Here is a 25,777-nt window from a genome sequence, read left to right as displayed (position 1 = left end):
TCATCAATTTAAACCAGAATTTTTTAAAAAATACATCTGATGCAAGAGTTAGTTGGTGCTGTCAAGCAGTCAACAATATTCACTGATTGCTCAATGCACTGAGTACTGTACTATGAGCTATTGAGGGAAAAGGAGTGATGAGGAACTTCAAGTGAAATTGCAGAAATGACCCTTGCCCTAAAGAAATATAAATGTTTAAATCTATTCACAATTCAACATATCAGCAAGTGCAAATTAATATAGTACATACTGGGAAGATGAATTATGAATTAGGTTTTGAAGAATGTGTAGGATAGACTGTTGGGGAGACAAAGGTGGAAGAAAATGGACAAAAGCATGATAAGGTATAAGTCTTAGGGGACAACCAGCAGATTATTTTGATCAAAGTATAAGAGATTAAAAGGAAATGAAAATGGTATTAAAGTGAATGCCAGGGCAGGGTGGTAGTTGGAGAGCTTTGAAGACAAAATGAGGGGCTGGGATTTTATACGATGTCAAGCACACTCCTAGACAAAGACTAGATGCTAACCAATTGATTAAATTGGTACTTTAGGGATGATTATCTCAGCAGCTGTGTGTTGCATGGAGGGATACCAAAATAAACTGGAGTCATGGAGACCACTAATTTCAGTAATCCACCTACAAGGTAAGGAAGGCCTGGATCATGGTGGTGGAAAATGGGAAAGAGCAGCTCAGGGAAACATATCCTAGTAATCAGTAGAACTCAGAGATGATGAAAGAAATATGCAGTTAATCGATATTTTTATTTTCAGGTCTATACTTCAAAGATGCGAATGACTGAAGATGTTTGGCTAAGAAAAAAAAAGACTTATTTATGGGAGTAATCATTTTAAGCAAAATAGAATCAATACTCATTGACAGATAGCTACAGACTAACAAATGATAAAAATCTTATGAGGGATTTATTTCCTATGCCATAGAACTTTATGATCTGTAAATGGATTTAAACTACAGGTTAAAGAAAATAAAAAGTCTTGGAGTTGGAGAGATTTCTGAGGGGAATAACAAGCGGAGAGGAAAATCAAGCTCAAAATGACTTTGGACGAGTGCCAAGAAATTCCCTAAGCACAAGATAAGTTAACTTACATTCAGGTCTCAGTAAGAGCATGTGATGAGACACAGTTGCTATTGTTACCCAAACGGCTATTTTTAAGTTTCCTTTTATTGTTATGTGAGCTGTTGAAAATCCAAAGTTGGAATTGCAGAGCAACAGATAAAAACTTTCATTGGTGGAAGGGGGAGGAAGAGAAACCCCTGATCAATCTGAAGAATACTCCCACTCAATGTAAAATTACAGCGCAGTGATCTTTGTGGTAATAGGGTCCTAGCCTCTCCCTGGGGTACAAAAGGTGCTCCTTTAATTGGTTCCCATTGACTTGGGCTGCTTCCAAGACTGGTGACTCAGAGTTAAAGAGGGGAAGAGTTACAAGACATACCCCATCCACTGTGATTTACAAAAACAAGATGTGAAATGGCTTAGTTCTCTCTGTAATAAGAGAGGGGAGCTCCTCTCCCTTCCAGCTTTATTCCCCACTCCACCCTCTAACAGAAAATAACTACTTGCATGAGAAGCCCATGGTGATCAGTATGCACCTGTCCAGGTAGCCTAAGATTCCTAGACTTCAGATTCCTGGCTGCTGAAATCTGTCTCCTTTTCTCTATTCAGGAGTTCCCGAGAATGATCTTTCATTGCCTTGAGGGCAAGTAAAGAACAAGGATTGGCTGACGTTATCTGTCCCTCTGGCCTCAGCCTAGTGGCTACTGAGTTAAAGTTGAACGCAGTAAGTGGAGACAGACTGATGATGGTTGGTGGCGGCAGTCACATGACGGCCACCCGAAAATCCTTTGGCAGGCCCATATGTTGTGCAGGCCTGGTTTAGTGGCTTGCTGTTGATTTGGAAGGGAGTCTCTAGCAGAGAGACTCCACATCCAGAAGGCTATGACCAAAATGAAGAAGAGCCTTCGGATCATGCCATATGAAGACTGGCTGAAGAGGTTATTGATACTGAGATATCGAGACTAAAAAACAGAACACTTGGGAGAAGCCACGATGGTTGTCTTAAGGTATCTGAAGGCCTGTCATGAGAAAGGGGGTTAGATTTGTTTTGTTTAGAAATTTGATACAAGAAAAAACTTCTAACACCCAGAATGATCCCAAAGTAGAGGGAGTAGTAGGTTCCCCTTAGAGAGGGCATTGCTCTTCAGGAATGTGTTTGACTTTAGGGTATCTAAGGTCATCTGATAGATGATAGGGATCATGGATTTGGAGCTTGTCTGTTCCTCAGAGGTCATCAAGTCCAGGGTCAGTGAACTATGGCCCATGGGCCAATCTGGCCTGCTGCCTGTTTTTCTTTTTTTGTATGACCCTGTGATCTAAGAATGGTTTTTATATTCTTTAAATAAAGTTTTATTGCATTTAAAGATGTAAGAATCATTCTTAGGTCAAGGTCTGTACAAAAACAGGTAGCAAGCCAGATTCAGCCCACAGGCCATAGTTTGCCCACCCCTGATCTAGTCTAATCTCCTCAAATTTGTTTTATTTTTATAGATTTTTTTTATATTTTATATTTTTTATAGATGCCCAGAGAAGTTAAATGATCTGCCCAAGGTCATATAAAGATTTTGAAAACTATAAATATTAAGAGATGATAGATAAATATGTACAGATAATTGATTTAATATAATCACCAAGGTCATATAATGATAGGGACAAAAAGGTTTCATATTATAGTATCATATACTACAATTAATCAATTACACTTAAATTGAATGTAATGTTAAAAATGTTGCCTTGAATTGCTAACTATTAGAATGCATGACTAGCTCCTAGCCAATCACATAATTGAGAAAAATATCCCCTACATCCATTTTCTCTTGATTCCTGGTAGTAACTATATACAGTACACATATGACATGTCTTTAAAACTCACTAATTTGTACCAGGGGGTTGGGGGGAGGCCAGCTGATACAGAGAAACGTTTCAAACATGCAGTAAAACACTGAGAAAGAAATGCAACTTTTGCTTTTCTGGTAATTAAGTAAAGAGAGAGGCTAACAAAGACATTTAAGGAATCTCCTTTCATAAATGAATTTGTAATTAGCATATGCATAATTTATCAAGAAATATATTCTTGTGAAGTGCTTTAAAGGTACTTACAAACAGTAACGTCCTCCCGCCTATCCTCAAAACCATAGAATTTAAAGCTGGTGAGGACCATAGAAATGAGACTCTAACCTAACTCTCTCATTTTACAGAGGAAGAAACTCGGTTCCAAAGTGACTTGTGGAAGGTAAGCAAGTGCAAAATAGAAGAGCCGAGAATTCAATCCAAGTCCTCTGACACCGTCTACTGATCTGATCCTTTCCATCTGGTTAGCCAGTGTTCTTTTCATAGGCTGCTAGGTGGTGCAATGGATAGGGTGCTGGGCCTAGAGTCAGAAAGACTCATCTTTGTGAATTCAAATCTGACCTCAGACACTTACTTGCTGTGTGACCCTCAGCAAGAATCTTCACCTGTTTGCCTCAGTTTTCTCATCTGTAAAATGATCTGGAGAAGGAAATGGCAAATCACTCCAGTATTTTTGCCAAGAAAACCCTAAATAGAGTCAGACACCACAGGACAACAAGAAGTATTTTTCACAAATCCTGAAAACGGAGACTCTAACCCAGCCTCTGCTCAAATTTCCACAAAATTTTCATGAGCAGAGTCTTAATTAACAAAGTCATATTTACAACACAGTCGTAAAGTGAACATTACAGAAATTATTTCATATCCATGAGTCTTTTGGGACAAAGCTTGCTATTGGTTATGGCATGTTTGACAATTTTTTGCAAAAAGCATTTTTTTTATAGTGCCATGAGGTTCTCTACCACACAATTTTAAGCTTAAGTGAGGAAACCTCAGTATGTCTTTCCCCGAGTTCTAACCCCCTTGGATTTTCCCACCATTCCTTGGGGAAACAGGAAGTACTTTGGTGCCTAATCTTGACTCAGACCCCTAAAGGGCCACACAAGCTCATGTACTATTTCAAATATGCCTCAGTGCACCTATTTACCCTGAGAAGCCTGTTTGAGGTTTTTCCATGGAAATGCCAGCCTCTTCCCACCTCTCTACTCTCCTTTCACCAAGCAGTCAGGAAATACAAAAGAGAAACTGGGATCCGGGGGTCTGCTCAATGAATAGGTGCAGATCAAAGTGGGCAAAACCAGGAAAACACTCTGTACAATGATAAAATTTTACAGAAAAATAATTCTGAAAGACTTTGGAACTCTGATTATTACAATGATAAATCATAAGTCCAAAAGAATGAAGATGAAACATGTCATTCAATTTCTGACAGAGAGATGATGAACCTGAAATAATTCTAAACGCAGAAAAAGACATTTCTTGGACATCACTAATGAGGGAATTTGTTTTGCCAGGATATACAGATATGTACTAAAGGACTTGATTTTTTTTAAATTTACTCAATAAGGAAGGAAGGGTAGTGGGAAGAACAGATTACTTTTTAAAAAATTATTACTTGAAAGATAAAAATAGTGAACTAAAAAGATAACTCCATGGTCTGATGCCCACATTGACAATAGCATGGAGCTTGGTGGACCCACTCCTGACTACTGACACAGGGTGTCTGTGCAGTTGCTGCAGGTGCTTCTTGGCTTCTTCCAGATTAGAGAGAGAAAGTGGATGATGTTCATCCCACTTCAGGTTGCTGAAGGGAGAGTAAGAATCTGGGAAGAAGCTGACATGAGTTGACGGTCTCCATCATGTCCCTATCCCCAGCTTGCTACACTAGAGACTTCAGGGTATTTCCCCTTGGATGAGATCTGGGACACTCTCTTGGTTGCATAGAATCACCTCATTTCTGATGGGAAAGCACCTTCATTTTATGTTTTGGTATATATTCTTCCATGTGTAGTCTCTCTGATTTCCTTTTTGCTACTGACTTGGACAAATGAGTTTCTTTGCTACTTACTATATGTGTTCATTGTTGAAATGGTATTTGGTGGGGAAAGGGTCAATCTTTGGACATAAAGACTAGATCTTCCTTTCCCAATTAATGAGTAAGAGACCAGAAGTTTTGCTTGAACCTGAAAAATCACATCTCCTGACTAACAATATTTAGTGGAATGGATAGATATAATTCTCTCCCAACTCTTCTCCCAGGGAGACTTTAATTCCTGCTTCTCCTCCTGTCAGGAATTAAAGTCTCCCTGGGAGAAGGGTTGGGGGAGAAGAGGGCAGAGATATCTATTCTGCCTCTCTTCAAGCCACACAACAACCCCATGCTACATGTGAGGGACAGCTTTGTTCTACTTTAATCTGAGTGCTGATAGCAGAATATCCTAGCCTGGGCTTCTTCACTTTTTTGTGTCATGGACCCCTTGGGTAGTCTGGTGAAGCCTATGGACTCCTTCTTAGAAAAATATTTTTAAACTCATAAACTACATAAGATTACATAGGACAACTTTGATATTGAAATAAAATTATTAATTAAAAAAAACAAATTTACAGACCCCAAATTTAAGAACTCCTTCATTAGATATGTGCATTTGTATGCATTTTATCTATGCCATCCCTGGGACCTTGGGATCTAAACAACCTTAGGGACCTATGTCTGCACCCCACCCAGATAGTTACAACAGCACTTTAACGTTGTCAAAGCACTTTACATACATGATTTCTTAGAATAATAATAATAATAATAATAGCTAACATTTACATAACACTTACTAAGTGCCAAACACTATGTTAAGTACTTTAGAATTATTATTTCATTTGATCCTCACAACACCCATGAGAGGTCGGTGCTTTTGTTATCCCCATTTTACAGAGGTCCAAGGTCACACAGCTAGTAAGTATATGAGACCGAATTTGAACTCAGGTCATTGGAAATGGCAAATTACTCTAGTATCTTTGCCAAGAAAACCCCAAAATGGGGTCATGAAGAGTCAGGCACAACTGAAACGACTGTGACTGAACAACTTTCTGACTTGCTACCATCTCATGATCTTACCATCCTCACTCCCTAAGGTTTGTCCTGGAGGCAATATTATCCCCAGTTTACAGATGGAGAGACTAAGACTGAGAGAGGGTAAAAGGTGTTCCCATAACTGTACAATTAGTAAGTTTTAGAGGCCCCTAATACTCTCTGTGGACTCTAAATCCAGCAATAGTTCATACACCAGAAATCTTTCCGGCTATCAGGTGCTATATACAGCCATATCTGTTTTTTATTTCCTTTAAAGGAGAAGAGGTAGAAATAAGTGCTATTACCTGGGAAAGGGAATCCTCTATGGTGAGTCTCTTCAGACATAGGATCTATGAAAATGTATGTTTGTTTTAGATACAGAAGAAGAAGAAAAAAAGGATGGGAAATCGTCTCTTGACCACTGCAAGAGGAACTATGAATCCTTTATGACCTTTGAATGGGACCAGAAGAAACAGACATAAAAATGTAGGGCTTCTTCTCCCCAGAGACACATGGTGAGTCAGTAATTATCTTCAGCAGAGTATTTCTGCCAAAACATCTTAGAGCAGCCTCAGCAGCTGCCCAGATCCCACATGCAAATTTTCATGAGAGCAACAAGGCAACGATTAGGAAAGGACAGGGAATCAATCAGGAGACCTGGGATTAGTCTTAGCTTGCCACTAACCAAGTGACACTGGACAAGTCAATTAATCTCTTTGTTCTCGGTCTCAACGTCTGTCAAGTGAAATAGACTTAGATGATCTCCATGGTCCCTTCCAGCTCTTTAGTTAAAAGAAACAGTCTAATGCTGCCTTGGAAATCAACAATAGAAATCGACAGCATTTTTTCCTGAACCTTCCACTTATTACTTAAAATGGAATTTTTACAAAATTAAGTAAAACTAAAGCTAGGACTTTTATTTTAAAACGTCAACATATTAGTCTAATTTTTACACCAATGTTATAAAGCCCTGTTGTCTTAAATAAAGTGAAAAATCGATAAATTTTTAAATATACTATTAAGAGTATTGCTAATAAGGAGACATTATAATAAAATCTCTAACAATTGTACAATTATTATCACTATTCATAAGGTAACATGAAACTCTACCCAAGCATGTATCAAGACATATTTTTGTCTTAAAATTATATCTATCTATCTATCTATCTATCTATATCTATCTATCTATCTATATATACATTTACATATGCATGATTTGGGTATATATTTAAAATATTTAGGGATCCACTAGAATTCTCTGATACTAGGTATTGTGTCATAAACAAGGATCTCAATCTTTGATGCTTTTCAGTGTCATATATCAAACACTGTGATCAGATTTCCAAATTTTCATTTATTTAAGGAAAAAAAGGTCCTCAATATCTACCTAACTGAACAGTCTTAGAGATGATATAGTAGAAAAAGCTTCAAGTGAACTGAAAGTAGGGAAACTCCTGTTTGAGAACTGGTCCTAGCACTTAATAGTTGCATGACGTTGAGCAAGTCCCTCTAACACGATAAGCCTCTGTTTCCTTATTTATAAAAATGGGGATAATAATATTTATATGATACCACACAAGACTGTTGAATAAATATGCTTTGTAAACCTTAAAAAAAAGTCAATGTAAGATATTATTATTATCACTATTATTGTTGACTTTTAAAAATAATTTTACAAATTTGCTATTTTTTTTTCTACCCCAAAGGAAAGCCTAGTTTTTTCTACTTATGGAATTCATCTAAAGTAGGAGCATATGGGGGCTGCTAGGTGGCACAATAGATAGAGCACTGGGCCTGGAGTCAGTAAGACCTGAGTCCAAATTTGACCTCAGACACTTACTAGCTATGTGACCCTAGGCAAGTCACTTCACCATGTTTGCCTCATTTTCCTCATCTGTAAAATGAGCTGGAGAAGGAAATGGCAAACCACTTCAGTGTCTTTGCCAAGAAAACTCTAAATGGGGGCACAAAGAGTCAGACAGGACTGAAACAACTGAACAACAACAGGAGCACATTAGTAATAACAGTCAGTCTCTGACCTTGTCTATCTCTTTAATATGCAGGCCGGTTGCAAAGTAAGTGTGTTATCCTCCTTGCATTCTAGCTGCTGAGTGAGGGGACAAAGCCAGAATGAAGACCTTAGAAAAAGGGCCTTGGAACCATGTGATTTAGCAAGGGCTGACACATAGTAAAGTGTTTAATAAATACTTCGGTGACTTGATTTGTTGATTGGACTCGAGAAACAGCTACCATTAAAGTTGAGCAGGATTTCTCCATTTCTACTGGACCTTATTCCTTCATGCAGCAGTCCGCCCCTGGTGGGCACAGACTTGGATAAAATGTGGGAGAAATGCAAATTTGCCCCCAGTTATAAGGAGATGCCAGAAATCAAGGAAAAGAGTAAGACGAGCTCTCAGGAAATGTGAACCATGGCAAGAAGAGTTACAGCAAAAGGACGCAAGAATATTTCCTCTTCCCTCTGCTTTCCTTACAGTCATATCACTTTTTACTGTGACTTTTTATTTCTGAGCCCAAAGTGCTTTGGTCTGGAAGATAGCAAAAGAGTCATAGATACAAAGCTAGAGATTAGGAGTGGGGCCATTGCTTTCTTTGGATGGCTCTTTCCTAATTTGCCCCTCCCCTCTCTCCCATCTTTCCAGTCTTCTCATACCTTAATCCCACAACATACTCTGCAATTCAGTAACACTGATGTCCTTGCTGTTCCTGGAGTAAGACACCCTCTCTCCTGATTGATTCCAGGCATTTTCATTAGCTGTACCCTGTGCTTAGAATATTCTCCATCTTCATCTCTGCCTTCAATGAATAACTTCCTTCAAGATCCAACTAAAATCTCACCTCTACAGGAAACCATTCTCAACCTCCCTTAATTCCAGTGCCTTGCTCCTATTGATTATTTGCAATTTACCCTGCATATAGCTGGTTTATACATAACCATTTGCATGTTATCTCCCCCATTAGGCTGTGAGCTCCTTGAGAGCAAGGGCTGTCTTTTGCCTTTTTATTATTACTATTTTTTTGGAGAGAGCTATCCCCAATCACAGTGCCTGGTGCATAGTAGATGCTTAAGAAATATTTATTAACAGACTTAGTTCTTCTCAGCAATACAATGATCCAAACCACCTCCAAAATTCACATGATGGAAAATATTAACCATGTCCAGAGAAAGAAATACTGAGTCTGAATGCAGATTGAAGCACACTATTTTCACTTGTTTTTTGTTTTTTTCCTTTTGTTCTGATTCTTCTTTCACAACATGACTAAGGTAGAAGTAAGTATGTTTACCATGACTGTATGTGTATAATCTGTATCAGATTGCTTGCTATCTTGGGGAGGGGAAAAGAAGGTGGGGGAGAAAAATTTGAACTAAAAATTTTATAAAGATGAATATTGAAAACTATGTTTCCATGTAATTGGGGAAAATACTATTAAGGGGAAAAAAAGAAATATTTATTGACTGACTGGCTGTCTCTGTCTCTGTCTAGATCTCAGGGATCAGTCAACAAGCAATTATTGAGTGACTACTACTACTACTGCTACTACCGCTACTGTTGCTACTACTACTAGTACTACATGCTAAAGCACTGTTTTTGGCCCTGGGGTTACCAATACAAAGAATGAAAACAAACCCTTTTTTCATAGAGGTTAGGAACCTTCACAGCACAGACTCTTTATATTTTACAGTTATTTATTTCTACAGCTTTCTGCAACCAAGGCTTTTGGTGCTAACCCTTTCCAAGGTACTACAACTGTGAAAAAGTATAACCCTCTTAAAATCTCCATTTTTTATTGCATGTTCCTTTTGAAATGGATAGGATTAGGTTAGTCAATGGATTAGGATTTCCTTAAGATCAAATACCTCCTATTCCATGCTGCCCCACCTTATTCCTCAATCTGACAGATTGGCTTATTTGTTTTTGAACTAAAATTTCCCCGAAGTAATCTATATATATTTCAGTCCTTTGTGCTAAATAAACACCCCTGTTTTAAAGGGTAAATTTCAGTGTGATTTATTGGGTGTCACTTGCCATGATGAACTATTACAAATTATACAAGATCTAACCAATGATTATCTGAATATTTATGTCAACATGTAGATTATGGTACTTCATCATCTACCAGCCCCCAATCAAAATTTCAGGTAATCCAAAAAACAATGCGAAAGTGCATGGTGGATATAAGTTATTATTCTTAATAATAATAACTTTTATATAGCACTTACTATGTGCCAGGCACAGTATTATGTGCTTTACAGCTTTCCCATTTGGTTGTCATTAACAGCTCTGGGAGATAGGTGCTATTATTATTCTCACTTTATAAATGGGGAAACTGAGGCAAATGAGGTTAAGTGACATGCCCAGGGTCATACATACTACCAAAACACACTAGAGTTCAAGAACCTGACATTCCTCCTGATGTCTGTATTTTTTGTTGTTGACACACCAACATTCTCAGAGGTTCAAAAATCTTAAAAATAATCCTTCAGTCTTTCCTCTCCTTTACCTATCCATCCAATCCAAGTCATATCAATTCTACCTTGGCAATATTTCAAATGCCTTCAGTAGAATGTAAGCTCTTTCAGGGAAAGGACTAATTTAATCTTTGTATCCCCAGCGCGTAGTATAGTGTTGGGCTGTAAGTAGATTCTTTACAAGTACTTGTTCAACAGAATTAAATCAAACTGAAATAAAGATCTCAATCAATTCTGCAAATATTTACATTCAATAAATGAAGAGTCGACTACTACTAGGGGCATACAACATGTTCAAAGAGAAGATAAACACTAACTCCTCTATTTGTCATTTAAAACCCTGCAGGTCCCAGGCCAAGCCTCACTTGGTCGTTGTTTGGGCCCTGATTGGTTCAGAGTGAATATAAATAGCAATTGTTTCTGTTTTGGCCAGAAATCCTGAGGGTCTTCCCCTCCCAGATTGATTTTTTTTTTTTGACTAGGCAAAAAAGGCCATTCTCTGCCTCATTTCTTACCTAGCTTTAATCACTGATTGGGCATTGCTTCAGTCAAACCTGTTAAAGACATTCGCTTAAAAAGGCCAAGGTCTCACACGGCAAAGGGGCCGCCTCCAGTCATCCTGATCTGTATCTGGCCACTGAACCCAGATGGCTCTGGAGGAGAAAGTGGGGTTGCTGACTTTGCACAGCCCTCCCTCACTTGAATCCAATTCACTTGCACGTCATGGTATCACCTCCTTCGTGTCTTGGTCCTCTTCGAGAACAAAGGACAAGAAACAACAATTTAACCCTCTCTAGTCTTATTTTATAGTATTTTCCCTTACAGATAATCTACTTGGAACTTGCTCTACATGACAGTTCACCTCCTGTTTAAGTACCTTGACAGGTATGGCCCCCCAAACCTTCAGTGACTTCCCCCACCCCTATCTCTACCTCTTAGCTTTCTTCAAAACTCAGCTTGGGAATTCTCTCCCACACAAAGGATTTCTTAATCTCTGAAATAGTGAGTACCTTTCCCTCTGGTTTTGTTGGTCTGAGACCTGTAATACTCATTTGTGGCAGGCTTTTTCTGTCTTAAACATGTCCTCCTCCTTCTGCCTAACATTTATAGCCTAAGTTGATTTTTCCCTTTCCTTCCATATTTCTTCAAGTGCTTGCTTACTGAGGCAGTTTCTAGGTCTTTTGAGATTCTTCTTTGTGGCAATTGCTTTATATTGGTTAAACATCCACAGGAAATCATGATATTCCATGTCAGTCTGTTTTCTTATGCATGTCTCATTTCTTTTTTGGTATAAATAGTATATTTGACTAGGCCCAATTGAAGCCATTTCAATTGCATTCCCTGACTTCTCATTTTTATTCCTTTAATTTGGTGCCAATTTTGATTTTTGCTCTAAAAGTTCGAATACCTTTAGTGATAGGGAACTTGCTACCTCTCAAAGTACCTCAATACATTCAGGGAATCACTTTAATTGCTGCAAAGTTCTTCCTTATGTTGATTCAAGTCTTCTTTCTATACTTCTTACCCATGAGTCCTTGCTTTCCCTTCTGAATCCATGCAGCTTAATCCACGTATCAGTTCTCCAAATATTTGAAGATTGCTATCGTGTTTCTCCCAAGTGTTTTCTTTTCCAGGCTAAAGAGCCAAAATTCATTCAATAGTCCAATTCAATTAAACTCAATTCATAAAATATTTAATAAGTTATTTCTGTGTCCAGAACAATGTGTTAGGGACTTTCAACTAGTTTCAAATCTAGCTCACTAGCATACAGTCCATATGTGGCCATCTTGCCCACAAAAAAACCACGAGTTGGTCAAATGCCTTGCTTAAGTTCAGCTGTACTATGCCTACAGCATTCCCACAATATAGCAATCTTGTGATCCTGTCAAAAAAGGGAAATGAGGTTGGTCTGACGTGACTTGTTCTTAGTAAGTCCATCTTGCATGTATTAAACTGTCCACATATTCTTCATTGTCCATTTTACAGTTTCCCCAGGAATCCACATTAAGTTCACTACTTTGTAGTTTGCAGTATCCAATTTCTTAGGACAATATTTGCCTATTCTACATTTGTCTGGCACCTTTCATTAGGAACGAATGAATGAAAAGGCATTTATTAAGTGCTTACTGTGTGTCAAGCACAGTGCTAAGTCCCGGGAATGCAAATAGAAAAACAAAACAGTTCTTTCCTTCATAGAGCTTACTTCTAATAAAGAGACAAAAGTTAGCAATAGACAAGGAATTGTACTTCATACTAGGAAGTCATTAGCATGATGAATGGAGCTATAGGAGAGTCAATTAATGGGTCCTCTCCAGAAGCTATGATAGTATTGATTTAATTACTATTTCCAGCGCAACAGGCGGTTGGGTTGGGAGAGACATAGCAGCAGAGCAGATGACAAGAAGATTGCCAGGATGAAGGATGGTCAGGTCTGCGGTGGCTAGTGGGCTCTTACCCATCTTGGCCCCAGATTGAGGGTTTCAAAACTGAATGACCTAAATGGTCTGAAAGGCCTAGCTCCTAAGGGCGTGCTATATACAGATCCAGTCCAGAGAGTACAAGCAGACAATCACTGCAGAAAAATATGAGGTTGCCCAGAAATAGTTAACTCACTTGTCATTTAAGAGGTGATAACTAGGCTTCAGAGTTTATGCCCTATAAAATTGCTTGGTAGAAGTTGATTGATATTTAATTTTGCTCCTGATAGCAGTGTGATCAGATTACATTATGTAAATTACAATATCTTTCTTCTCAGGGAAATCTAAAAGAATAAAACATGGTGAGAGAGTAGCTGGTTTTGTAGAGTTGATTTCTGCTGTACCGTTTTTATAATTCCTTCATTCCTTTTATACTCAAACTGTTGAAATGACTAGAGGTTTGAGTGAGAGTGGACTTTTTCTAGGTTCTAAGAATAAGGTTTTCCACATTTTATATAAGAAAGTGCTACTGAATAAAGTCAGTGAACAAATACACTGACCTCCAGATAGGGAATTTATTGATAAAAATGAGCAGCTGATGCCCAGATACAGAATGAAGATAAATAGCAAATTAACGGTATTACACTTTTGAAATTTCTTCCTTTCTTTCCTTTTTTCTTTCTCTCTTTTTCTTCCTTCTCTTTCTTTCTTTCTTCCTTTCCTTCTCTTTCTTTTTTCCTTCCTTCCTTCCTTCCTTCCTTCCTTCCTTCCTTCCTTCCTTCCTTCCTTCCTTCCTTCCTTCCTTCCTTCCTTCTTTCCTTCCTTCCTTCCTTCCTTCCTTCTTTTCTTCCTTTTTCTTGATCTCTCCTAGTCTGCAAATGCAGCAGCCCCTTAAAGGCCCAATGCTACTGCTGATTGGCACAGGCGGTTTACTGTCCTCCATTTCTGATCCAGACTACTTCATTCCTCCTTAGTCAGCCCTTCTAGGGCTTACCATATTGGTGCCAGACTTAGTGTATCCATGAAATCAGCTTTAGCCTTAGTTCAGAGCTCCAGAACTCAAGCTATCCACTAGCCTCAGCCTCTTCCAATAGCAGGGATTACGTGTGTACAACATTACTCCTGTCTCTAAATTGCCTTTTAAACATTACAGATCCTTTACACATAGGACCCTATTTTTGAAACAAATGGCAAAGCATTATTATTATGCAAACGTGCCAAGGCTCAGGTAAGCTTTTCATGGTCACCAGAAATGATGGTAACTTTGTCCTCAATTCATGAGGCTTATAAGCTTTTCAAACAAATCATTACTTTTTCACTAGCCACAGCCAACAAGATGCTCCAGTATTCTGACAGGTTAACCAGTGCTATGTTTGGCACTGTTTTCAAAGTTGTCATGGGACCTGTGCCTGACTGATGAGGAAGGAAAGAGCATTTTGCTTCTAACAGAGGAAGCAATGCACTAAATCCCTCTAGAGGAAAAAGAGAAGGCAAAGGACATTAGAAAGAAAGAGCAATTATATTGATATTACCTATTAAAAAAAATAAAGGAAATGAAGGCTAATCAAGCAGTTGATCCAGAGTAAGTGAATGATTACCCCACTCATACAGGGGACCAGGATGGGTGTACCTCATCTGAGGTAATCAACATATTTAAATTCACTGTCATCTTTAAAGAGGAAGAGTAGGAAAAATGAAGAGAAGCATTTTCTATTTTTTCTCTTCTAAAATTTTTTTCATTAAAAATTTTTTTAATTAATTTTTACATGCTTTTATAATCTGTTCCTCCTCCTGCCTCTCTATTAAACAACCACAAAACAAAAACAATGAAAAGTAAAGCCCCTCTCATAAACACACATAGTCCAGCATAACAAATTTCTACATTGGTCATCCGTGAAGATACATGTTTTTGCATTTCAAGTCCACTACTTCTCTAGTAAGAAGTTAGTGGTGTGTTTAATCTTCAGGCTTTGGACTCATGGCTTATTATTGTACTGATCAGTATTCTAAAGTCTTTCAAGGTTCTTTTTCTTTATAATGTTGTTATTGTGTAAATTGCTCATTCTGTTCATAGAATTCTTCCTCGTTTCCTCTGAAATTGCCATTTTGTCATTTTTGATGGCACAATAATATTCCATTCCATTCATATACCGTAATTTGTTTAGCTATTCCCCAACAGGTTGGCACGTAGTTTACAATGTTTTGCCACTAAGAAAAGGACTGCTATAAATATTTTCATTATGTGTAGGTCCTTTTCCTCTTTTTTTGAAAGAAAAATATTTTCAAGACCTCCATGCAAATAATTTAATACAGAAAGTGTTCCTAGAGTTCCTCTTTCATCATTGTAGGAGAGTGTTTGCTTTCTTAACTCCAGAGATAAGATTCCTAGAGACTCTAAGGTGTCATAAGGATACTCTGTTATCAACTTCACTGAAAGGGAAATAGAGATGCTATAAAGGATAGGTTGCTCTGATTACAGGTTTGGGACCATGTGTATCCCAACAGAAGTCACATACCTTGGGTGGGCTTTCTTGCCAGCTCTGTCACTAGCTGTGTGACCTTGGGCAAGTCAACTCATTTCCGTGGACCTCAGTTTCATCATCTATAAAATGAGGTGGTTAGACCAGGTGGTCTCTGAGGTCCCTTCTAGTTCTGGATCTAGGATCCTTTGACTATGAGTTTTAGGTGGCAATGGGTCTAGAGTCAAGAAGACCCAAGTACAATTACTATGTGACCTTGGGCAAGTCACTTAACCTCTGTTTGCCTCAGTTTCCTCAGCTATAAAATGGGTGTCATAAATAGCACCTTCCTCCCAGAATTGTTGCAAAGATCAAATGAGATAATATTTGTAAAAATACTTAGCAGAGTTCCTAGTATAAAATAGGCACCAATATAAATGCTTTTTCCTTCCTTTCCATTTCCCCTTGACCATCATCTTCCATTATTCTTTTATCCAGTCTCTGGTGAAAGAGTTGGCCCTTCTCCTTATAAAGGACAATTCTTCTACATGTGTTCTTAAGTCGCCGGTATCATTCACCCCCTCCCCAATCTTAACTCTCCCTATCTATGGGCACTTTCCCTGATGTTACTATTTTTCAGTGTCATAGGTGCCCTTAGGAGTTAATTTATCTCATCTATCTGAGAAGTTTTAGAGGCAGCCAAGTGAATAGAGTGCTGGGTCTGGAGTCAGGAAGAATTGAGGTCAAATGTGGCCTCAGACACTTATTAGCAGTGTGACCCTGGACAAGTCACTTAACCTTTGTTTGCCTCATCAACTTGTGGACCATAGTCATAACAACATTATTCGGTAAAAAGTCCATTTTTGTGGCTGGACTTTTTAACCATGCATCACTGCCCCTATCTTATTAGATGGAGAAACTCAAGCCCTGAGGCTTTGAGTGACTATCAGTTGCAGGGTCAGTCAGGACAGAGTCAGGAATGCCACAGTATCAAAGCAGCACTTTCACAGGCACAAAAATGATACATTCTAGGAATGTTTTTTTTTTAAAGTTTTTCAATTAACAAAAACGGATTTTCTCTCATCCCCACTCCTCTACCAGAGGAAAAAAGAAAAACAAACCCTTGTCACAAATAGGCATAGTAAAGCCATGTCCAAAAGATCTATGTCTCATTCTGCCCCCATCTGGGAATGCTCTCTGTATTAAATACTGTGATTTTCTATTTTTTTTTTTAATCCTGTTGCTATCAGTAATGTCCTGACCTGCTTTCTCAATGTGGCATGAAGGTGACCCTTGAATTCTGCAGCACAAATTTCCCCCAAACTGGGGCCCAGTGGTGGGCTCTAGCTAAGAGCTTCATCATCAGTCAGTCAAGCAGGCAGGCCATCAACAAACATTTAAGTACTTCGAGTCAAACACCAGGAGGTTGGCCCCAGGGTGATTAATTTTTTTAGGGGGAAAGGGTGGTGGTTTCAATAATACATGAAACCATCTCCAGCTTCGAGCTCTCTCTCAGTGGAGAGAGTGATAAAATCACTGATAAAAAAAAATCATGAATCCTATAAATGACCAAATAATCCTACGTTAGGTCCTTGAAAACATGCCATCAGAATGTGAGGGATGGATTCATCACTGAGTTTATGGTAAGTCTTTCTTCTAAAACTGTGTGACCTCCCTCGACATCTTGATTCAGGGATTTGACTGTGGCCTTCTTTTAACTAGTTAGTGATTTTTTTCCTTGTGACATTTGGTCACGGGGCCCCTCGGTCTCCACTTACATTCTCACAGTATTTCTAAGGATACATGCCTATTTTTAGATAAGATATTTATTTCTTTCCATTTCAACTATTTACTCCCCTTGTACTTTTGCTTCTGTGTGTTTTGTGAGACAGCACTTTGCTCTTCAATTGTGGGATAGTGGAATGAGTGATGAACTTGGAACTAGGGAACCTGGGTTCCAATCCTGTCTCTGCCACTCATCCCTTTTGTGACCCTGGGCCTCAGTTTCCTCATCTGTCAAAGGAGGTTAGTTTTTTTTCTTCTTCATAGCTTCTGCAGTAAAACCAGAATAAATTTGAGAGTGGGTCCAGATGTAATCTAGAAAAAAAACCCACTACATTTAAAATTCTAATTACTGGGTTAGAATCCGAGCTCCACACTTTGATGGGTGTTGAGTAAGGGGACCTATGTTTGAATGCCAGTTCTGCTACTTGCTACCTAAGTGATGTAAGGAAAATGACTTTATCCCTCTGGGCCTGAGTTTCTCATCTGTCAAGTGGGAATAATAATCCTAATTTGGCCTACCTCACAGAGCTGTAGTGAAGATCAAATAAGATAATATATGTGAATTGTAAAGTTCACATATAAAGTACAAATGAAAGGCATCACTATCATTATTTTAAGTGGACCAAAGTACAATATGCTTAAAAACAACAACAATAACAGCTAACTTTTATATACCACTTACTATGTGCCAGGCACTGTGCTAAGTGCTTACTAATTATTATCTCATTTGAACCTGATGGCAATCCTCGGAGTCAAGTGCTATTATTATCTCCATTTTGCAGATGAGGAAACTGAAGAAAACAGAGGTTAAGATACTTGCCCAAGGTCACACATCTGGTAAGCGTCTGAGGCCAAATTTGAACTCGGGTCTTCCTAACTCCAGGTCCTGGGCTCTATCCACTGTATCACCTAGCTGCCCAATGCAAACATTATTTCTTTGGGAAATGCATTGAATTCCAAACAAATGACTGGAAAACAAAATTCTGGAACACAATTCACTCATAAGTTAGGGACTCCCTGCACTATTTTCTTGCAAATTGATCTCATATAATAAAATGTTTTTTTCCCCTTTCCTAGCTTTTGTTAGAGTTGGAAGTTCTTCTGAAATGAACCAATGAGATGTCAGAAATGCATGAAGTAAACAGGGAGAATGAGATATGACAGTCACTTAGCCTCCCCTGCTCCAGAACATAAACATATATTTCACTTTTTTTCAGATTCCAAAAGCAAAAGAAAAGCCCTGGCATTCTGTTTCTTTGATACGTAATAGCTGGGTATCTATATAATAACTGGGTATCCTTAAATACCCCAAAGAGTGTCTATGACCCCAAAGAAATAAAAAAAAGAAGAAAAGGGACTCATACAAAAATTATACCTCTTACGGTGGCAAAGAATTGGAAACAAAGGGGATGCCTATTAATTGGGCAATGGTTGAAATAGTTATTTGAATGTGATGAATGTGACAGATTATATGAATATGATGGATTATTATTGTGCTGTAAGAAACAATTAAGGGGATGGGTTCAAAGAAATCTGGAAAGACTTGTAAGTAAAAGAACAAAAACAAAAGGGGCAGCTAGGTCGTGCAGTGGATAGAGCTCTGGCCTTGGAATCAGGAGGACCTGAGTTCAAATTCAACCTCAGACACTTGACACTTACTAGCTGTGTGACCCTGGGCAAAGTCACTTAACCCTGAATGCCCCACCAAAAAGCAAAAAAACCCCAAAAAACAAAAAAGACTTGTCTTGTTCTATACAGAATCTATGAAGTCTATGCAGAGAACCTATGCAGAGTGAAGTGAGCAGAACCAGGGGACCAATTTACTCTATAACAACAGTACTGTAAATACAAAGACCTTGAAAGACTTGAGAATACTGATCAACACAATGACAAATCACAATTCTAGAGGATTCGTGATGAAACTTACTTTCTGAAAGATTAGTGAAAGACTCAGTATGGCTAGAGACATTTTTTCTGCACATAGAGAATACAGAAATTTATTTTGCTTGACTATATATATTAGGGAGCAGCTAGGTGACAGTGGATAGAGTGCCAAGCCTAGATTCAGAATGACCCAAGTTCAAATCTGGCTTCAAACATTTACTAGCTGTGTAATCCTAGGCAAGTCACTTAACCCTGTTGACCTCAGTTTTCTCACTTGTAAAATGAGCTGAAGAAGGAAATGGCAAACCACACCAGTATTTTTGCCAAGAAAACCCCAAAAGGGGTCATAAAGAGTCTGACACAGTTGAAAAATGACTAAACAACAACATATATATTTTGAAAAGGGGCTTTACTTTTCCGGCTTTCTTCATGAGGGGAGACAGAGAGAGGGATGCAGGAGAAAAGATGCATCTTCATTTGAAAATGAAATAAGATTAAAATATATACTAGTACTATATTTATCATATGATAGCTAGCCAGTCAATCAGTGTTTATTACGTGCTTAATATGTGTCAGGCCCCATGCTAAGCATTAGATACTTTGTAATAAGTATACTTTTACATAACAGAAACTTTCACATAACAGAAATAAAACACATTCCAACACTGCAAAGTGCTTGCAACATGTGACAAATGAGCAATCTACTATTTTATTCTTTAAATGGACTTGAAAAAGGAATTCCAACTGTTAGAGGGGGAATTGACCCCGAGGTCAGCCACTCTAACTTTTAGATAAATACGATCCCCAGAGTCCCAGCCACAAAGTCCTAGCTCCAGAGGTCTTCTTCTATTACATAAGGCTTAAGAAAATTAATATGCAGAAGCGTGCTTTAAAGGGCATCTAGGTGGCGCAGTGGATAGAGCTCTAGGCCTGGAGTCAAGAAGAACTGAGTTCAAATGTGGCCTTAGACACTTGCTAGCTGTGTGACCCTGGGTAAGTCAATTAAATCTCTGTTTGCCTCAGTTTCCTCAGCTGCAAAATGGGGATAATAATATCACCTACTTCCCAGAGTTGTTGTAAAGATCAAATGAGGTAATATTTGTAAAACATTTATTATAGTGCCTGGCACATAGTAGGTGCATATAAATACTATCTATCATCACCATCATCAAATGCTGAATTTCAGTTGGAGTTTAGTGAAAATAAAGATACAATTTGTTTACCCTCCAAGTTCATGGACTCTCTGAAATCTGTCCATGAATTCCTTGGGGATTCTAAGGTTAAGAACCCCTGCTCTAACATTATTAATTTGTAGAACAGGTACCTATCTGCCCTGGTAGAGGGAATTTCTTCATTGGGAGTTCCTTATGACAATGTCATTTTTTTTTAGGCAATTGGGGTTAAGTGACTTGCCCAGGGTCACATAGCTAGTAAGTGTCAAGTGTTTGGTCTGAGACTGGATTTGAACTCAGGTCCTCCTGACTCCAAGGCTGGAGCTCTATCCACCATGCCACCTAACTGCCCCGACAATGTCATTTCCAATCATGTCTGACTCTTGGTGAACCCATTTGAGGTTTTCTTGGCAAAGATACAGCTCACTTTACAGATGAGGAAACTGAGGCAAACAGGGTAAAGTGATTTGCCCAGGGTCACACACCTAGTAAGTGTTTGAGGCCGGACTTGAACTCAGGAAGATACCAGGTCCAGTGTTCTATCCACTGAACCACTTATCAACCCAATGAAATCAGATCTGATTAAAAAAAAAAACAATATGCAAAAGGAATCCATTATGAATTCTTTGTATTAAGAATTAAATATTCTTTTGCCAATGTCATGGATATTTTTTTTCCCTGTAATCCTTATTTCGCTGTTCATTCAGAAAGATAAATAAGAGAGGTGAGATTTCACAAACTGATATTTTAAAGGTAGTTCAATACTTAAGATCAAATTATTTCTGCCTGCTTGGTCACAACTATGGATTTGTCTTTACTATTGTTAAATGTGTCATGAACATCATACTGAGAAAAGGATGGGGTTTTATTGGTAGACAGCAGGAGAATAGGTCCTTTGATAATGCTTTCAATCATATCATTTGTATCTGGATCTTCTGGGATAAGGTGCTATAAGAAGTTGATAAGGCTGGTGTGATTACAAGATAACAGTTCTCTCTAAAGTGACTTAGCACATTGAAAAACAGACAATTATTTTGTGTTTCACCTTAAAGTACCCTCAAAAGGAGAATTACACATTTTAACAGTAATATGAAACAAAATTCCAAATCACTAAAAATAAGAGAAATTCTTATCAAAACAACCCTGAGGCTTTACGTCATAGCCAGCAAATCGGCAAAGATGACAAAAAATAAGCATAGCCAATGTTGGAAGGATTGTGGGAAGACAAGCACAATAATGCATTGTTAGTGGAGCTTTGAACTGGTATAGCCATTCTGGAGAGCAATTTGGAATCATGCAAATAAAGCGTTTATATTCTTTGTCCCAGAGGTTACATTGCTAGACATGTACCCCAAGGAAGTCATCGACAAAAAAGAAGAGCTCTATGTACACCTAAATATTTATAGCTGCACCTTTTGTGGTAGCAAAGAACTAGAAACAAAGAGGATGCAGCTCAATCAGAGAAATGGCCAAACAAATTGTTGTATACAAATATAATGGAATATTACTGTGCTGTAAGAAATGACAAATCTGTTGAATACAGAGAAGTATTGAAAGATATATATGAACTTATTCAAAAGGAAGTAAACAGAGCCACAATATATGCAATGACTACAACAATATAGAAGGAAAAAACAGCCATATATCAAAATTTTATGTTGTGAAATTATAAAGAATAAGCTTTACCCCCAAAGAAGAGATATAAGAAAACACGTCCTTCACTCTTATGCATGTAATATCAAATTCTTTCCAAGTCTGATTGATTTTTACTGATTCCTCTCCCACCACTTTTGTCTCTTTTTCTTCCTGTTAAAAAATTCTTTGTTATAAGAGGTAAGCTCTCAGATGAAGGGAAGCAATATGGGGGATATTTAGGGAACATAAAAACAACTATATCAATCAAAATATATTTTAAAATTTAAAAATAGGAAAGCGTCACATTAAAGTGGAATTTTGCTTTAGATACTTAGAGGTAGAAAAGTTCATTATTGTTTCCTGCTTAGTATAAGCCTAATAGACTGGAAGATGGTAATAGTCATTACAGCATAGTTTTTAAAAAGATAGTTTTAAAAAAGATGAATAATAAAAAAGCACAGCACATACCCATTTCTTCTGATTGCATTTTACAATTATTATATGTTTTTCATTTTTATTTATTTCAATTTTTTTTCACATAGGCTCTAAATGAAAAAATACCTATCTCCCAAACCTCACAAATACTACTTTCACCCATTCAGCAATTCCTCTAACATTTGTCTCCCAAATGGAGCCTTTTTTTTAAAAAACATGATTTTCATCCCATTTAATGAAAATATGTATGCACAATGAAAACTCATAGTGAACCCTTTGGACATAAATAACTGAATACTAGATAAAACTGAATCTCTTCTTTGGCGCCAAGCTTGTTCTTTATAATTTCATAACATTCAGTTTCTCTTCTCCTGAAGAGAAAAAAGATTTGAGGTTTAGAAGAAGTGACATGATTAAGAAGTGCAGCATTATTTTGCACAGCAGCATAGTATTATGGAAAAATCGGTGCATTATGCATCAGGAGACCTGGGTTCAAGACCAGGCTCTAATACTTACTACAAGTTTCGACCTTAGGTGGATCACTTACTACCACTTAGTCTCACTTTCTTCATCTACAAATTTGTCATAATAATACTTGTGCAGAGTTGCTGTCAGGGAGAATAGCCCAGATAGCAGAGCAGGAGCAAGCAGTACTGCCCAGGTCCCTTGACTACCCCAACAATGATCTCAGATGATTGCCAGACCAAGGAAGGATTTGAAATCTAAACAGAAACCACAGTGGGTCACCTTTCCAGCAAAATATCACAAATTTGAACTGCGGGCAGGTGACCAGGACAGCACTATGTGTGGAACAGGGGTGTGTAGAGCTTGTGGATCCTAGGAGCAGAAGACTTGTGGTGCTGTCATTGCCTCTTTAAACCAGAAGAGAGGACCTTTGAGCCAGACCCCAAGAGCAGAACACAGCCCCAGCACAATGGCGGCTCTGACCTTGGCCAGAATGAGTGCAAGTGAGGTGGAGATTTGGGAATCTATGACAGATGCTCCTAATTTTGGTGTCAACCTTTTATGTTCAAGAGGTTGGAGGCTTCCTGGTTACGCAGTGGGAGATGCTTCCTGCTACTATAATGCTTTCTCAGAGTAGAAGATGACCAGTCAGGAGGCTGAGCCCAGGCCATACTCTGGCTTGCTAGAAGATAGAGATCTTGAGTCATTTACTCAGATAGTGCAGAGGCACGGTAAAGATGAAGAGCTTGTCCAGTAGTTCCAATAAGTGTTTTTAGGATCAACTTCTCAGAGCTACCATGTCTTATCTGATTCCTCATTTCACTCCTGTGGGAACTCTTTCCTTCATTCTCCAGGGAGTTCTTCCTGGAATCTCCATTTTGGGGAAGCGCCCGGACCAGCCGTCCCTTCTTCTTTGTACTTAATCACTATTCCCCCTTTATGGATTCTTCCTCCCACTCCTTTCTCCTCTCCTTTTCAACTCCCTTTTTTATGTGTTTTCTTTCCTAATTAGAATTCAAACTCCTCAAGGGTAAGGGCTGTCTTCTTCTTTGTATTTGTATACCCAAAACTTAACACAGTGCCTGGTCCAAGTTGTTGTTCAGTCATTCAGTTGTGTCTGACTGCCCTTGAGGTTTTCTGGGCAAAGACACTGAAGTGGTTTGCCATTTCCTTCTACAGTGGGTTAAAGCAAACTAGTTAAGTGATTTGCCCAGGGTCACTCAACTATTGAGCTTCTGAGGCTGTATTTGAACTCAGGTCTCTCTGACTGGGCCTGGGCTCAGCACTTTATCCACTGAGTCACCTCGGTGCCTTACTATGTACCTGGCACATAGTAGTCTCTTAACAAATGCTTGTTGACTAACTGTTAGACTGACTAATATAACTTTTCCCCCACCTCCAATGAGGACATTCTATATGAAGGAGAAGAGATCAGTAACACTTAGTTAGGTACAGCCTCCTCACTGCCCCTCTCACTGGTTCTCTACATGTACAGCAACAATTACAGTAGTTTATGGTAGAGTTGTAGAAAGAAGTCTAGCCTAGAGATTTAATTACTACTTACTACTACCTCTGCCAATCACTAACTGTGCGATGCTGACCCTGGGCCAGCTGCTCATCTTGGCCTCAGTTTCCTTCCACTTTTGTAAAATGAGCTGGGTGAGACTAGATAAGCTCCTATATCATCTTGCAAACTGATAAAAAAGAAAAACTTAGTGAGAAGGCTATTCTTCCTGACTAGCTATGAAGCAAATCAGCTTTTCTTCCCGCTTCAAACTCTCAACTTTCCCTTGAGCTTTTGTTGATCAAGAACATTTGGAATTTCATTTTTGAAACAAAAGAAGTAAACACATCACAGTTCTCTCATTTCCCTCTACTGATACTGTGGCTTCAAATAAATAATTCTTTATTACTTGTGAAGAATTGTCCAGGCTCATCATCTGCTTCTCACAAGGTATCTGACTGCCTGCTCTTGGTCTCTGTCTATGGCTATCCCATGCAACAAATGATACTCACACACAGTTGACACACAGTGTTCAAAACCAAGGCCTATAAATACATGTCCCCTGTATTTCCTACCTTTTTACTAAGCCTCATGTTCTCCGTGCTACAATTTGCCTTGAGAGGAGTGTATGCCTTTGGTAGCTAGGATTGCTACAGATGGGTAGTCAAGTCCAAATGCTCCCTTACCAAAGATAACAAAATGGTTCACTTTCTCTTTTCTATAGCCCTTTGTTGGTTCCCAGGAAAGAAAAGTCACATTCCCAGTAGTCCCAGATCCCGCTCCTTTTCTCTAGTCCTGACCTGCTTTTGCTGTCCCCAATTATCCAACATTTTCCTCAAGATTTTCTTTGCCCTACTTAAATGGAGGAAAATTCCATTTGGACCAAATGTTGATATTGGTGCTTCCTGCTTCGGGGTAAAAGCCAGAGATGCACCTCAGAGAAGGTTTGTCTAGATTTTCTCAAGGCTGGTTCTTCCATCTCCCTCTGTTTAAAACATTATCTTACCCCTTGCCTCTCCCTCAGAAATGAGGAGTTCAGAGGGAGGTCTCAGAGTACTCTACTTTTCCATTACATTTCTTTGATTCTTCCCTATTCTTAAAAACATTGTCAATTCCATCACAGTTATTATTTCCATCCTGGAAGTATTTATTCTGCATCAAATCATAGAAGATAAGAGCTAGATGGGGCTTTGGCAGTAATTTAATTCAACCACTCACTTAACAGATGGGAAACTGATGTTCAGAGAGATGAAGTGAGTTATTTACCTAAAATGAACCAATGAATTTACATTTCAGCCAGAATTAGAACTGAAGTCTTCTGATTACCAGTTCAGTATTGCTGGGGTTTTTGTTTGCTTGTTTGTTTGACTTTACTGTACTGCCTCTCCCTTTCCCCTATTGGACCTATCTTTTCCACATTTTTGTGTACGTGGGTATAAATGTATACATGCATGTATACACTAGTATGCTCTCTCTCAGGGTACAATTATTCATTCCTGGACCATCACAAATATTCCTGAAGTCTACATGTCAACCTTA

At 38.5% G+C, this 25,777-nt stretch overlaps 1 protein-coding gene and 1 long non-coding RNA gene across 2 annotated transcripts in view; one reads left to right on the top strand and one right to left on the bottom strand.

The window, feature by feature from the left end:
- The window catches only part of TMOD1 (tropomodulin 1), a 134,878-nt gene that overhangs the window by 49,856 nt on the left and 59,245 nt on the right, over positions 1 to 25,777 (bottom strand).
- LOC110220499 (uncharacterized) lies at positions 1,618 to 10,020 on the top strand. Its single transcript, XR_002327890.1, has 4 exons — positions 1,618 to 2,085; positions 3,277 to 3,311; positions 6,369 to 6,508; positions 9,497 to 10,020. It is a non-coding gene; the product is annotated as an uncharacterized LOC110220499 (long non-coding RNA).

Source organism: Phascolarctos cinereus, unplaced genomic scaffold (assembly GCF_003287225.1).
Source record: "Phascolarctos cinereus isolate Bilbo 61053 unplaced genomic scaffold, phaCin_HiC Scaffold_4;HRSCAF=312, whole genome shotgun sequence".
Taxonomy (NCBI): Eukaryota; Metazoa; Chordata; class Mammalia; order Diprotodontia; family Phascolarctidae; genus Phascolarctos; species Phascolarctos cinereus.
Note: the sequence above shows the minus strand (reverse complement) of the source record. Positions and strands in the feature narration are given on the sequence as shown.